This window comes from Pterocles gutturalis, unplaced genomic scaffold (genome assembly GCF_000699245.1).
Source record: "Pterocles gutturalis isolate BGI_N339 unplaced genomic scaffold, ASM69924v1 scaffold6650, whole genome shotgun sequence".
Taxonomy (NCBI): domain Eukaryota; kingdom Metazoa; phylum Chordata; class Aves; order Pterocliformes; family Pteroclidae; genus Pterocles; species Pterocles gutturalis.
The window spans coordinates 112,382-128,817 of NW_010143316.1; positions in this window are offsets into that span (position 1 = coordinate 112,382).

A 16,436-nucleotide genomic window follows, 5' to 3' on the forward strand; every position below is an offset into this window, starting at 1 on the left:
CCATCCAGCCCTTAAACTCTGGCATAGCTGAATTCAGTCTAATTTGGAAAACATTCCAGACAGGAATAAATCTTTACTGTAGGAAAGGGCAGGAAAGTGTAGTTCGTATCATTCAGAGAAAAAAGACAGAGACTTCAAGAGACTGCCTTGGTCAGCCTAGCAAAGTGAAAGCTGAAAGGGGAAGACTACTTCCTATGCTGGGCTGGAAAACACTAGCAAGGGAAAACCATATGAAAAAGAAATAGCTCAGCACCTGCTGCTGGATATAAATTTGGGAAGGAAATAAGAGAGAAGTTGATGACAACTACAGCAGTAGAGCAGCCTTATAGGAATGAAAAATCCTAAGCAGTTAGACAGTGTTAGATCTATTTCTGAAGGAGATTCTGTGATGTGTCTGTCTCTAGTACATGCTGTATTCCCAGTGGAAGAAGTATGATTAGTTAGAAGTTGATCTCATCCTTAATTTGGAGGAAGTCACGGATGAGCACTTCTCATCTTCTGTAAAGTAGATAAATCCCATATCCTAGTGGTTTGTCTAGAGAAGATGGATCTCCTCACAGCCAGTACTTTTTTTCCACTCTGATCATAGAGACTGAATACTGGTGGGCTATGAGGGGAACAGACCACAGAAAGTGGTGGCCAGCTTCACATGATCTTCTGGATTAACGTCTCCCAGTGCCACTGTCATAAACAGCATGCTGGGCAAGAGGGTCCGTTGCTCTAACCCTCCTCAACATATCTTAATTACTTTTATGTTCTTAATTGCTTTCTCATCCATAAAAGTAATTCCTCAAAATTAGTTTTGCAATCATGTTTGTGGAGCAGTATCAGGAAGTTTGATGTCAGATTCTCTGGGTTGGGTACATCGTACCCTGCAGCTTTTCCAAACTACTTGCCACACTCCAGCAGAAGAAGCCAGACAAGGGTCTACATTCATCATCAGGAAGAGGGTGAGGAGTCCCAAAAATGTACTGGCAAACAAGAAATAGAGGGAAAAATTAACTGTATCACAGGTAGACACAGTTATGTGCAAGGTAAGAGAGATTTTTGAGGATAACGAGACACCTGTACAGGCAAACAGATGCAAGTCTGTTTTCAAAAGGGTTTTTCAAGGAGCAAGTAATAGTCTAGGGGAGTCTGGAGGCCCTCCCAGCTCTATTTTTTACCAATCAGTGGATTCTGTGATTGTGGTTTGAAAGGATAGCTGATGTCAGACCAGTTAGACTGCAGGGGAGCAGAGGATTTGGATACCATTCATACTATTCCCAAGAATAGAAAGCAAAGCACAATCGGACACTTGGATCTGTGGCTGCGAAGGTGTCTGTGCAGATGAGGGCAAACAGACTGAATTCAGTGTGACTGGAACAAAGAGAAGCAGCACAAGGGGTGGAATGGGAAAGAAATGTCAAGGGTAGAAGGCTAGTGGGAGGCTATTAGAAATCACTGTTGTCTCTGGACAAAGCTGTGAGGTGACTAGTTATGGAAAACTACAACATACAGGTTGGAGCGCTCTCCATCCAGCGAGCACAGTAACTCATCCGGCTATTCCCATGACCCATAAACACTGGGACAGTGAATGTGATAGACAGGAACAACAGGGAGATGCTGCAGTCACTGCTGTGTCTCAATACAGGCAGAAACATGTCTGTAAAGGGTGCAGCCCAGTCACGAACTCAGAAATGTGTTTCCACCCGCACTCACTTATTCATCAACAGCGTGTTGCAAACAATCATAAGAATGCCAGTTACTTGCCAAGGCACAGGGATTTCTCACGTCTGTCACTTAAGCCGGGCACAGCAATAACAGTACCAGATTCCAGCTGCGTGCTACACAGAGCTCAGTATTTGTGAGTTCCACATCATGGAGGCATTTGTTGTGGTCCCACTCATCTGGGTGCAGCTAATACAACAGCAGTATTCCAAGCCCTGGGACAGCTCACACTGGCATGGTATCAGACTGACTGGTGGCAAATGGAGCCTTTCTGCCTCCGTCACAATGTGACACCTAAAGACGGGTGCAGGCACTGAAAAGGATTAATTGGCAACCATGCTAAAGACACCCAAGAATCTGTGATACAATCGTGAGGTATGATGTCATCTATATGCTTTCATACAGTTAATAGGAAAGCCTAATCAGCTCCTCCAGCTGTGCTTTTTGTTCTTCATTTGTAGCACAGCAACACTTTGCCACCCACAAAAAAGCCCAGGATATCACTGTGCTAGGAGATGTACAAACACAGAGTGAAAAAGGTGGCTCCTGTCCACAAATACTTCTCATCTAACTGCTTGGTGAAATGTCACCACCCATATATAGCCATTTGCTGAGCAATCCATCTGTCATCTCCACAGTCTGCTAGGCAACGTGACCATCAGCTTTGCAGTGCCCAAGCACTTGCACTGCTAAAGACAGCATACAGCCAACCTCTCTCACATAAGCACTGCTCTCTGCCAATCCTGTGTGGCTCCACATGACCAAGTTTGTTGTGTCCGAATGTTTTCCTATGACATTGTGTGTTAAAATTGACACTTGGCTGAAGCAGCAGCTACAAATATTTTGCAGAGCTAACCCTACCAGTAGTTCCCCTCTTTTCAGCTGGTACAGACTAACAAACTCATGTTATTTGGTATCCCCTAGAAGGGGTGGAAGTCTCAGTGTGTGTTGGAAGAGTCAAGAAGTATGGTGTCAAAATCACATCCGTGCTACAAGCCTCCCAACCTGCCCATTCTGCAGCTCTCAGTCCAACTTCTCATTTCCTTCCCCAAAACTTCCACTCGATTCTTTTTTCTTCCTTGTCATCCAGAGGGTTCTGTCATTCCTTCCTTTTCTCTTTGGCACCTCCCTCGTTGCAGACCAACGGAGTTAAGGGACTTGTGTGGGAAGTGCCAAAGGCAAATCCCAAGGCAGGACGCAGGATCAGAGGTGGTGTTTCAAGATCTCAGTGGAGGACCCAGCCCCAACAGGAGGGGCCAGGAGCCACAGCTGCCTTCCTGCCTGCAGGGATAAACAGGGAGCCTGAGAAAAGGCACTGCTGGCCATCTGTTAGAAAACATGAGACAGTAAGTACTTAGTGGAGGAAGGAGGAAGAAAAAGATGAAGGGTGGAAAGGATCATGGCATGGCATCAAAGGTTTCATTAGGGCAGGGCATCATGGCTGCAGAGCCTAGCTCACTCCATCACAACTGTGCCCAGCATGACTGGTTATAGACCTGGAGCTTTACTGGTGAGACAGCAAAAGCTCAACAAGAGAGGAAAGAGGGGCTGGGAAGGGAGGAGCCCTTTGGAAGCAGGAACTGCAGGAATAACATGAGGGCAAGTTCTCACTAGAGTCACAGGGCACAACCACTCTGGAAAAGAAGAGCTGGATGCAAAGCATATACGAATATGTATTGCGTGAGATCAAGAAGACGGAAGAGGAAGACACGTCCAGCCATTGCCACAGGAAAATCCACCAAGGGTGGGGTACTTCCCCACCTATCCCCACCCATCCACAGGCCAGCACAGCTTTGACAAGTGCCTGTATTTTTTTTTTCCTACTCTGGGCAGATTTCTAATTGTATCAGTCACACTGTACCAAATTTAGCACAGGTAAATTAATTAGAATCAAACACATTTAATAGTGTTGTGGCAGAAAATACACAGACTCAACAAGGAGAGGCAATGGTCTGAGGTTTGAATGGAGGGTTTCATCTCTCCATCCATTCGATTTAGGACTAGCTCCTGCCACCCTTATTCGTGCTGAATCATGTTTTACTGCAAGAGCAGTCCCATTGCAGCCAGCAGTCCTAAGGTACAACGCTTATCCCAAGCACTGAAAAAAACTGGCTAAGAAGGATGATAGTCTTTGCTAATGCAAACAGAAGAAAAACTCCTCTAAAGTGAATGGTGCTATACCCCTGTGGTTTTACATAATGAAGCCAGACTGCTGTTTGAAATACAAACTTGCCCTGCAGCTCTTTTAGCCATTCATCCCTAGAATATGAATCTGGACATTTCCTGGACAGTGTAGCCCAGCGGCAGTAGCTGGGCCCCAGAAGCTGCATTTGATGAAACAGTGCAACAGTTCAACTGAACATATTCAAATCTGTGTAATAAAAATGTTCCATCTTGTCTTTTTCCCATGCTGAAAGCTGTGCAATTATCTTTTTTAATAGTTCCCCACACTTTCAATAAAAATAACTATTAAAAAAATGAGCAAAACAGGGATAATTGTTTTGGAAAACACCTTCATTGATATTCAGAAGTCAATTTTCATAGTTTATTATCAAAACTGGTATGAAGGAATTAACTCCTGTGGTCAGTCAGGGGGAGTGACAGGTTTTCATATCATGTTTTCCTTTTCAAAAGATGGAGCTTTGAGCTTGAATTCAGTGTAGTACTCCAGATAATTGTTGGATCAGGTAGCCATTCCAACCAATAAACATGCAGAAATTGTAATTTATATTTTATAATTAAAGTCCAAACTGAGAAGAAATGGTAACAATTAGTGGGGAAAGCACATAATAAGATAAGAAATTACAATATAGCCAAGAGTTTTCCTTTAGGCAAAGGAAACAAATTACCCTTGAGCTTTCTTAAAGCAAAGAAGTTTCTCACTTTCAAGGAGTGGCTTTTTTTTTTTTTTTTTTTTTTAATTTGAAAACACTTCAGACTCCAGTGACCACTAAAGGGATGATGCATTTATCTGAGGAAGAGTTAGTAGTCTCATTTGTATTGTCTTATTCCCAAATGTTCCACATAGGACCTGCTCATCCTTGCTGCTAAGTTTTGAACAAATACAAAAGAGGAGAGAGTATCTGCCCCTCCAGGCTTCCTAGTCAACCTGATATCTCAAAACAGAGCAGGCTGCAAGTGTCAATAAGCATTTTTCAACTTCCACCTCTGAAGGTTTTACCTTCCCTTCATTTCCCTCATTAAAAAACCTTGGCAAATTTTCAGACAGAGCTGGTGACCAGGGAGGATCGGTGCGGCGTGGGCTATAATGCCTGGCCTGGCACAGGGGAGTACAGCGATCTCAAGCCAGTGGATTCCTGGGCAGATATATGCTGGGCTTGGACATTCTGGTGTCCCCCAAGCTCATTTCACATCTGGGGTTCTCCTTACAAACCTCTTTCCATGAAGATGTCCATGAACCATGAGAAAACACATAAGTCAAACTGTTTTCACCGTCAGCTCTCATCATCCCTCTGCTCTGGGAATGAGTTCCAGGGAGCAGACACTACTCACTTCCATGCCCAGTCTGCCTGAGCCTTTCGTACTACGTGATGGGTCCAGGGAGAGATATGAAAAGGCTTGTACTGGCAGCTATGAAGTGCCTTGGGAAAATGTCATTTCCACTTTTCAGGGTTCCTCAGGCACTTGCTGGTATCATTTCTTCACATTTACTTCCTGATATGCAGTGTGACAAAAACAAAACACAGCTTAAGAGCTCTCTCAAGAACACTTCTCAGAAATGGCCTCCCCACATTCTTCTGTTCTTTCTTTTTTAAGTAATTTAAGCCATGCAGAGCAGTAATGAAGAAATTAAAAACTGAGAAGAGTGCCGTATAAGAAAAATATTTTGTTAAAGCACAAAAAAATGCTTCTTAGTTCTGATTTTTTGAAGGCTGTTTTGGCATTCTCTCTCCTTTTCATAGTACCCTGCAACTATCCTGAAGAAGCCCTCCCATACAGGTTTCTTTCCATCACTAGAGGTTCAAGGTCCAAATAGATTTTGTTCTGTTGATTGAGGAAATTCTGTGCTTCCTTGACACGTGGGACCTTGGGCTCACCACCAATCCAATGCAAATCCAATCCTCTTCACCATTTACTTCCCTTAGTTTATCAAAGTTTGCCATTTTGAAATAACAGTAGTAATGTATTTTAAAAGGTACTTCGGAGGCTTTTTTTAGCATATCCACTTCTAGAGACTGATTGAACATAATCAAATTACAAGCAACATTGCAGGCTAATGTAACAATAATATTAGTATTGTCTGGGAACAACATAGCATTATGAGTCACATGCAGTCTAAGGCCAAACTGAGAAAAATGCAGTCATCCCATTACAGTACACTATACCACCAAAACATCTGACAGTATTTCTCTCTAATAATACTGCAATCTCTGTTCATTTCTAACTGTAAGAATTCACCAGAGACCAATAGCATCATTTATCTGAACTGAGTTTGACTTAAACAGATTTTTTTTTTCCTGCATATCTTCTCCTCTTACTTCTTTCAGTCATATTTCTTGCATTATTACAGTACTCTTCCATGACATTTTTCTTCATTTCTGCTGTTCCTCAGCAGTGCATACTTTTCAATATCAGTGTTAAAATTTAGGTGACGAGTGGGACGTATTACTATTATCTTAGCATTACCTAGTTTCATATCCCACACTTTTGAGCCTTTCTGTTAGTTCCTGGGTGTTCTGCCCATCAGTGCTGTCCTCTAGATTAATTTAGGCTACAGACTTCTTATTTCTTCTGACAAAGATTCCCCAGTCATGTGTACCCCCTTCTCCTAGGTGCTACATTTCTCAGGTTCTCTCTTCTCCACTCCTGATTCCTGCCCTCAGGTCACACTGATCTCTAATTAGTTTTCAATTTAACCAGGCATGTGAGTAGTCAGAGTTTGCCCGTTCAACATCCACATAGGCATGTATAGACCATAAGGGTGGGATTTCACAACTATGTTCACAAGCAGGCATCTGCATACAGTCTATTGTTGGAAGATCCTCTTATAGCCAGTGGTAATTAAGTCAAAACAACCAGCAGAGCCTAGGGAATTATTCAGTTCATCCTAAAATAGCCATCTAAAGTGTTTATCCAATTGCCTCAAAAATAGACATCCAGAATCATTTTACATGCTCTGTGGTATCCAATGTAGTGTCCAGTGGCTATCTCAGCAGGGTGCATGTCCCCCATGGGTCCTGTGCCATGTCAGCTCCAATGTCTTGTGTGCCACTGGGCTGGATATGACTACATTTGATCAGCTGAATCGGGTCCTTAGTGGCTGGTCAGCTGAGTCATCCCCTGGCATCACTGCTTGTAAGGACTAGGGCTCAGCTGCTCACACTTTCACAGCCTGTGCTGGTTTAGGTCTTCCAGTTTAACCCACCTTTGCAAGGAAGTCGTCTGTAGGTTGTGTTCCATATGTGGAGGTCTGCAATGTCCTTCAGCCACTCAGATGCCTATGGTCAGCTCTCTGAACCTCTGCCATAGCTCTCTGCTGACTCTGGTGGTATCTAGGACACCTGAAGACATGTAGTCACTGAGATGTAACCATCTCCAACCCAAACTGAGTCTTGCCTGGAAGTAAACATTTGAGTAGGAAACCCCATCTCCCCATCACTGAGGGGACTGTGCAACATGCAGCAAGGTGGGGAGAGGTTGGAGGGAAGCTGAAGTGTTTTCCATAACTATTTATTTATTCGGGGGTTTTTCTCAATCCTGGAACCAGTGATTGGAATTTTATGTTAATTGGTGATAAATTTATTGATTGAAATTCCCTGACATGAAACCCTTTCTTTTTGCCCATGAAAAAATTCCAGACAGTTTAGATGAACTGAAGTAGTTTTGGTGGCCCAGAAGCTTTGCCTCACTTTTCACCTCCTTCTTTCTCATCAGTTTTGGTTTATTCTTTAAGTAATAATGAAAAAGGCTCTTGTTCAAACTCACATCATTAAAAATATGGAAAAATCCCAACAGCATGAAAATTACTGTTTCTAGAGGAAGTCAGCCTCCTGCAACAGAGGCAAAGGGTCACCACGCACAGACAGAGTCACACAAGGGAAACAGCTCGTTTTTAAAGAAGAGCCACAGTTACCTTTTGCCAAACATAAGGCACCAGTCAGGAACCAACAAACCAGTTAGAGAAAGCAGGAGCTTCGCGTAGGCCATCTATATTTTAAGGATGTGTGCATATGAGTGACTTTCCATGTCTGTCAGGCAGGGAGAAAACATAATAGGGTTCGTAACGTCAGGTCGAAGGCAGCTGGGTGACCTGCAGCTCGGTGATGGTGTCGGTTAGCACCGTGATGCCGCTCAGCAGAGGAGTCTGTTCCACGGTCCCCCATGTCAGATGAGGCACCTGCTGCACCCCCATCACTTTGGTCCCCTGGGCCAGTCACCCCAGGCCCCTTAGCAGCCACAGTCAGTCACCTCCATCAGCTGTGAAAGATGAGTAAACCACACAAAGGAGATTGACCAATGAAAGGAATATTCAAAGATGTCATGTGTTAGTACATGTCCGGTATCAGTAAGGAGGAAAATATGATTATGCAAATTGATTGGGACTTCAGAGTTTAAGAAGATTAACAAATAACTAACATGTATTTCTGATGCCAGGCAAGGGGCAAAACCTGTTTGTAAGCATTTGCATCAGCAGGTCAGAAACTGTATGAAGAGAAACTGTGTTTTTATTGAGCTATTGAGGGCTACCTTTGAAATACCCAGGCATCTAATTCCCACTGAATGCCTCTGAGATCACTGTAACGTATAACTGATAGCAGGATAAACTCCTCACAGTCAAATTTTAATCTGATTTAAGTTGGTTTTTGAGAGACCAGGTGCCTAAATCCCTATTTTAAAAATGTCCTTAAAGCTTTAATCCTGCTCTCAATTACAGAATTTTAAACTGACTTCAGAGTAGCTATTTTGGATTTACATTAGCACAGGTGAGATTAGAATCGGAGCCAGAGGCAGTTCACACTCATGCATGTCTCAACAGCAGAAAGAGAAGGGCAGTGGTACACTGTAGAACAAAATAGCTTGGATTTTTCATGGATTTTAGTCCTATATATCTTAAATCATAAGATATTTTGAATGTATGTTCCTTTGCACTTGTTCACCTAACTAAATAAAAACATTAGTTACCATCTAGAGCATAATATTTAATTTTCTACTCTGCTCTTATTTAAATAAATAAGTAAGCTTTAATCACTTGATAGCTTGATCTGATGATCTAAGCTATGTTTCTTTGTATTACCTACAGAAATTACTGCCTGGCATTTTAAAATGAGAAGAAACTCACCAAAACAAGTAAAGAAAGGTGAACATAACAGTTTGTGTAGAAGCCATAGGACAAAGGGTTATGAAGAAAGTCGTGGTATATTGAGGGCTCTCGTGGGAATTAATCAAGTAATCAAAAGTCTACAATGCACCATTGAATCAATCTATCTTCCCAGTTCGTGGTGGGATCAATTATTTGTCTGTGCTCTCTGCTAGGTGGTTCTCTTCTCTGTTCTTCAAAACCTTTTCTGCGTCAGGTATTCTAGAGGTGCTTTCTTTTTTACAGTGTATTTCTGCTTGTCTATGACAACTGTCAGACCATTCCTTGGAGATTTTCTAACCCCACAATAGGGTTCACTTAAATGTTTAGTTAGCAGTATACTTGATAATTTACATGCTGGCTGAACCACTTGCCTCCAGAGGACTATAAAATTAAAATAAACCAGATCCCCTATTTTCCATTTCCATTCATCTGAATTAAGCCATTTAATTCAGAGTTGGAAAACTGCAGAAATTACTGAGATTGTCTTTCCTAGATTATCCACCATAAAAATCATCCTTTAAATTGATACAGTTATTTCACAGGTGAGGTTCTCCCTCACAGTATAAAGGATTGGAGTCTCATATATTCTAGCTATTTGAATTATAGCTCTGAACTGCTCCATATTCAACTGAAAGTGATGGGAACCTCCTGAGCTGACCCAGCCTCTCTGAAACCTGAGACAGCAGGATGACTGCTGTCCATGTGCCATATGGGAAGCCTGGCTCCCCAGCATAGTTTAGACAGAGTGGTGCCATCGAACACACCGACTTGGTGACATCAGAAATGCCTCAGGCACCTTGCCAGGCCTCCAGCACTGCCAAAGAGAGTGAAGGTTCTGTAGGTACTTCTCTGTGTCATGTCTGTCTGGTCAAGGAGATTGTCTCAGGTACCCCAGCACATTTCAAAGGGCACTAGAAATCTGTGTTTCAGCACTAGAATCACTCACTAAACATTTAGATGCCTAAGCACTGCTCAGTCTCTGGGATCCCTGTTGAAGTGAGTCTGCAGTTAGTCCCTGACGGTTTGGGTGTCAACAGAGTGTGATGGGGGAGGCTGGACGGTGCTCTCTGAGGACGTCAAGGGCACTGTCAGCAAATACCATGGAAGGTCTGATGTTGGTAGCAAATTGTAATGAGTCTTGCAGGGTATCTTTTTATCCATATACTATGCTGGCTACTTTGATTTCTTTCTAAAATTGTGGCTGTCTCTTTCATTTGACATTGGCCACAACTATTAAATGGCAATTGTCTTGGATTAAAATAGCCCAGCAGCCTCCTGTGTTGACTGGCAGCATTTCTCTCCCAAACCTTTGTGTGGTGCACTGCAGGGGGTGCAGAGCTGAGGCTCTACGTGTGAATGTGATTGTGGTGTTTGTGAGGTATCAGCCTCTAAACTCAACAGGAAAATTAAGCTCCTCTGTGCTCCCCGACTCACTGATTTCTGTGGGGTTTGGGTCAGGTATTAATTTTACATCTCCTTAATCTTCATGCCCATTACCAGGCAGGGTGACTTGATTACTATGCATCTATTTAATACATGCTTGCTACATTTGGTACATAGCTCCTTGCTTTGCTTTTATCATAACATGTACTTGTGGAAGCCATACATATTCTGCAAAGTATCAAGTCCTAAATGACTGTTTCCTTGAGGCTGAAAAACAATCTGAAAACACTTTAACTAAGAAAAAAACACTAACAAAAAAGTATTGATTGTATCACTCTTGGTCACTCGACTCACCATCTTTCTCTGGGTTTCGTGCTTGTAGAAATCTGTTGATCTTGACAGAGCTATTCCAATGTGAAATGAGAGCAATGCAGTGATGAATCAGGCCCTTGATTTACCAGCTATTCTGTCTAAATCCCACTGTCTGGTATTTTCCTTCTTCCGTATGTTTTACTAAATGGAAAATTTGCTATCACGATGGTGTTCAAGGAGTAGTCTTTGCTTTCCCCAGTAATTGGCTAAGCTAGTATATTGGCAGTTGTCCCAGAGGCACTGATAAAATAGAGTATATATAACATATATCATAAAGTTTGCCTGGTATAAATAAAAAGGTCATGACTGTTTGCCTTGTTGCTCTTCTCATATGTTTTGTATTTTCTTTCTCAATATTGTGCTCTTTGTTGTTTTCTGTAGAGATATTTTTACTAGTAGTAGTATAAGGGTAATTTAAGAAGTTATTGAAAGAATTTTAAAACACTGAGCTGAAAAAGGAAAATGTTGTCCCAAGAAAATGTATAGAACCAGACAAAATGTGATTCATCCATACGCTTTGTATTACATAAAATCGCATGCATCACATTTTTACAATTGAAGAAAACAATTTCAAAGATAGGTCTATGATGGATAACAGAGCTTTTCATCTGTGCCTCTAAGTGCACTTAGCAACCCTGCTGTATGATCCCAAAGCAGCTGCAAGACTTCCGAAGTTCTTGGACAAGGAAACAGCCTCGTTCTGCTGTCATTCTGTAATGCAGTTATACCCCAATAAGCACCTTGCTAATAGCAAAATCTAAAATAGTGGATAAGCTAAGCATCAATTAATTGTAACAGATACTTTGATTTGAAAATCCAGGGAGCTTTATGCTCCAGTAAGGAGGAAATGCCTTAAATTCAGAGTGACAAAAGGAATTGTTTCAGATTTAATCTTCCTTTCTTTTCAGTGACCTTCAGCTTCCTCTTTACTGTACTGCTTATGGCAATGAGCATGTCAAAGAAACATGAAGATAATTCCTATGATTCCAGGAACTTAGTTTCTCCATTAATTGAGATGCATTTCTTAAAGCTTGTAGGGTTCCTTACAGGAAAGACGTCTCAGCTAACTAGTTCTGCACAGCAGTTAGCCAGCTATGCCTGTAACTCAGCAGTTCATGAAGGCAGTCCCGCTCCAGCCTACCAGCTATTGGGAATCCCGTTCTGGGACACAAAAGCACTTTCCCACACATGGTATAGAGCTGATACCTGTTACAAATTTCACATCACCTTTGAAACTCTTTCTTAAAGCCGTATAGCATAAGGGAAATGACCTTTTCTGCACAAGAGGAAAACTTTCTGCCTGGTTTCCGCTGGAAACAGACACGTTTTTTCCATTTACCAATAAAAAAGGTGCACATTGTGCACATTTCATACATGCAATAGGCCTTCTCAAGTGTGTACAGTTCACATAGCATCTCTTCAGGCATCAGTGTCTCTTTCATGCTGCTGAGTAATCAAGGTCACAAAGTCATCTGTGAGAAGAGCAGAACAATGTGAACCTGAATAAACTACTGCCTTACTGCTCCAAAACCCACAATCAGGGTACTTGTTATTTGCTCAGAAAAGAATCAGCCTTACAAGTCCAGCTTGTGTAACTGACACTGTCTGCCTTTTTTAGCCTCTTTCTCCTGCTTGCACCAACAGGCTTTCACCGTCTGGTTCCTGAACACCTCGCGAGAACAGTTTCCATTCCTGGCTGGTACTGAGCTGCCTTCCTCCTTGCTCTGTCACGCCTCGGGCAGCGCTTTCCCAGGAGCGGGGCTGGAAGACAGGGGTCCACCATGCCACAGAAAACCCAGCTTGAGATTTCCTCCTCCTGTACTCCAGACAGTCATTCAGAAACACAGGGCTTGCTATGCTGCCTTCTCCATCCTTTCTGTGTTGTTCTGGCAGTAAGGGGAAATGAGATCCTATTTTCTTCCTTCCTCCTCCAAATCCTACTGTAGTCCCCTCAGGCTGGCATTGTCCTTTGTGTTGTCCCCAGCGCTGGCACCACTGTGTCACACACTAGTCTGTCTGGGGAGCAGAGCGGAGAAGAGGGTGAAACAGGGACATGGATCTTCAGACCATTCATAACCACCTAGCTACAACCCTACAACCAGCTGGGCACCTCCCAGGCTGAAGATCCTCACCCAGCACAGAAGTGGGCAACTTGGGTCCTTATAAAACAAGGCTTTTAAAACTCTGAGGAAAGTGAACAGTGTCAAGCCTGAAAAATAAACCTTTCACTAGCAGGTTTTGCTCGTCCCACCACAAAAGCTTATGTTCCATGCACAACAGGTAAAACATATTTTGCATCAAATTTGGATATATTTTTACACATCATATTTCACTAATAATTACCAGCCAAATGGAAAACTGATTATTTCACACAGTGCTGACCTGATGTGCCTTCTCTCTCTATGTACGTGCTATCTGAACCTGTTCTATGTTATCTCACAATGTTGATGATTACGTCTAATACATTATCTTTTAAACCCAGCATGAAACTAATTACTGCCACTCGTATCTCTAGGCACCTTGACTGCAGCTCTGATTATTCTTAGCTTTAGATCAAGAAACCCCACTGACACCTTATTTTATAAATTCAACATTTATAGATTTTTTTCCTATGCTGTCTCTGTACTTCAGGTGCCTCTTTTAGACAAGCAAATACAGTCAAGGACAGTTGTTTGCCCTAAGCACTAGCCTCCATTTCCCACTTTCCCAAAATGTTTTGTAACCAAATCTGCATTGGAACTTTGTCCTCGGAGCAGCTATAGCAGGAGCAATGCCAGTGACCTCAACAAATTACCTGTGAATGAATCTGACATTAGTAAGGACAGAACCTTTTCTGTCTCTTTTTTTTTGGAGATTCAGTTTTGCTGTCACAGATTAAAGCTTCAACCTTCCTTTTTTTGGGTACTTCACCTTATTATTTATTCGGTGTCCATGGACAAACCCCCCTGTGTGCAAAGTATGTCTCTCTTTGTACTGCACTGATAGACTGTCTGCAAGGTCCCACAGAAGATGATGTTCCCACACTGTGGCAGCTCCCTGGCAATATGAGGGGCTGGGGAAGTACCAGAGCCCTCTACCCAGCAGCCTTCCTTTGCAGGAGCCATTCTCCAAAGCATCAGCAAAACAGTGAAAAACTAAAATACTCTCCAAGTCAGAAAGTTTCTCTTCTTTATTCTTGTTTCTCTGACCAGATTAGGGGTGAACCTTAATGCTATGAATCTCAGCTGAAGGCAGGGAAAATGCAAATTTGCATGAAGTGAGACCGAAGGTAATGCAAGGCAGAGATCTGAGGTGTTTTGCCTAGGCTAGGTTACAATGCACCAAGACAAATGATATTTCCACACTTATGGGGTCCAACCTGTTTCATCCTAGGTCCTTTAAAATCCTGTCTAATTAAATCTGAGTCTAACATTAAGATCTTGTGAAGAATAGGAGAGGTACCAGCAGATGGTTCAAAAGGTTTGAAAGGGGTAGGGACAGGTTTATCTCACGGATTACAGAGCTGGCAGTTCAGCTGCTAGAATACAGCAACAACCAGTCAGCAACACAATCTGTATGCCACTGTAAGGAAAAATAAAAAAGGAAAAAAGTATAGAAATTGGTGTAGATTTGTCAAGGGGAAGTTGTGTTAAACAGATCTAGTTTCCTGCTGCAACAGGGTTTGGGGCTTTGCAGATAGAAGTGAGGCACTGTTTTACATCTCATCTCAGAAAGGTTTTCGCAGTATATCACACGGATTCTCATAAGGAAATTGGGAAAACATGGTATAGGAGGGGCGAAAAAAGATTGGGAAAGCTTCCATTGGTCCAGAAACGGAAGGACAAACGAAGGGAGGTGGGGTCTTTCTTGTCGTTCATGCTATTTGGTGCTTTTGTTAATGCCCTGAACAACAGATAACAGCCTCGTCATTCAGCAAGGTACTGGAGGGCAGATCCAGATCTCAGAATGAGAAAGCAGGTTAAGAGTTGTCAACTGTGTAGAAGGGAGCTGGAGAATGGGATGGGATAATGAATATAGAAATCCATCAGGAGGAGGACAAGAAATAATAAGTTTAAGGGTGATGCAGACTAGACAGCAGGAAAAGCTTTCCAGGAGTGGGAATAGTGAGACTGCAGAACAACTTGCTCAGCGAGGCCATGCAGTGCACATCTTGGAAAGTTTACCAGTAAACAAACTTTATGTGGGGTCCCTGCTCCTCCTATTTTTTTTCTCCTCTTCCCTTTGTTTTATTTTTCCTTCTGTTTCCTCCCTCCCATCTTGCAGGAGTAGATGGCAGCTTCAGGTCTCTTCCAGCTCAGTGACAGTACACAAGCCCAGAGGTGCTAAGATAACTATTACTTTCAAGAGTGGGAGGAAATAAGAGAGATTTGAGTGCAAGTTATGGATACATCTGATGCGTCACCCTGAGGGGACTAGCAAAAGACATTTAATTTTCACTTATCAACAACAGCCTTGCCCTCCAGGGAAACACACAAGCCCACCTCAAAACCCACCATTTAATTGCTTCAAGCTATCCATCCCGTGCTGACTTTCACCTCTGCAGTCTCTCAGGGTGCCCCTGCCTCACACATGCATTCAGGCTCCCAAATGTTATGTACAGCACTGAAGTACAATGCTGGGATGACTTAGGGTGACCTCTCTCCTGATGTCCCAGTGAAGGCAGGACCCCTGAGACTCGCTGGCTTCCTTTTTCCCAGCTGCAGCAAATCTCCATTGCTCTCACTTGTGGGCAAGTACTACCCAGGCAGACACCTCCCCAGCACACGGGAAAGTGTCCATTTGGAGAAGCTCAGCACTGCACCCCTCTATGCATCCATCACAGCTCACCCAGGGACCCCCTTGCTGTCCCCCTCCACCACAGCCTGGGAGCACAGGGACCAGGGGGCACGCAGTGCCCTTCCTCGCACTATGAGCAAGGGGAGGTTTGGCCCATCTGAAAGTGTGTTCTTTTTGCAAATACTTTGCTTTGGAGCCGGTGCTTTCCAGCTCCTTTGGAATAGTCACCAGTCCCATAGCAGAGGAGGTAACAACTGGCAGAAAAGACAAACCGAGCCATCTCACTTCCCACACTTCCAACCACGTCCTGGTGATTTGTTTCCATGGGACCTCAGAAGTGACTGTACCACCCTGACAAGAGCTGACACAAATGTTACACCTTAGGATGCTCTTTGTATTTCTTCTGACAAAATATTTTGTACTCCCATTCACCTGAGTCACAGCACAGGAAACTTGGCATAGAGTTATAGAGATTGTCAGGAACAGATTTGTTTCTTACTCTTTGGAGAAAGTGTGAGCCACCAACCTAAAATGCACTTTACACTGCAAAAAAAAGCAAATGCAAATCTTGCCAAAGCATATTTACATCTGGCGTTATTTTCCATCTCTGCTATTTCCTAGGGATGAAATCATGCTTTTAATGCCCTGGGTGAGGATGGTTCTGAGGTGCATGAGCCCCAGAGATGCTCAGGGAACAAACTTTTCTTCCTGAAGGTGCAGAGCACAAGGACTCTCTAGAGTTAGTGCCCAGGCCACAAGCTCGATTCACTGATTTGCTATAGGTCAACGAGAAGCTAATTGTGTGACACTGTGCAGGATGTATCATCATTACTGTTATTCATGTTTATCATGCTAGTGTCTTAAGATGGATCCT